Source organism: Adiantum capillus-veneris, chromosome 17, assembly GCF_014529385.1.
Source record: "Adiantum capillus-veneris isolate H3 chromosome 17, ASM1452938v2, whole genome shotgun sequence".
NCBI lineage: Eukaryota > Viridiplantae > Streptophyta > Polypodiopsida > Polypodiales > Pteridaceae > Adiantum > Adiantum capillus-veneris.
In genome coordinates, this window is record NC_140947.1 from 54,063,531 (window position 1) to 54,063,895 (window position 365).

A 365-nucleotide genomic window follows, 5' to 3' on the forward strand; every position below is an offset into this window, starting at 1 on the left:
TCACATGCATACAACTCTGGTTTTTCCTCATTTTTGAAAATTGATATTTTCCTTAAATTCATAAATTTCTATATATTTCTTTCAAATTTTTGTGAATTTGTGTCTTTGCAAATTTTAAAAATTATATTTTTGTTAATTCCAAAAAATCAAAAAATGAATTAAAAAAGAAAAAATCGCTCACACAAATTGCTAGTGAATTTGAATCGGGTTATTTTTTGTTAGAAAAATATTGAAAACAAAACCCCTTAATTGTCCCCATCCTCGTCAATCGAGCACGGTCTTGGTCTTGGTCTTGGTGTTGGTCTTGGTCTTACGATAACAAGTACACATTAATGTTATATATATACCCTACTCCTCTAAGAGTG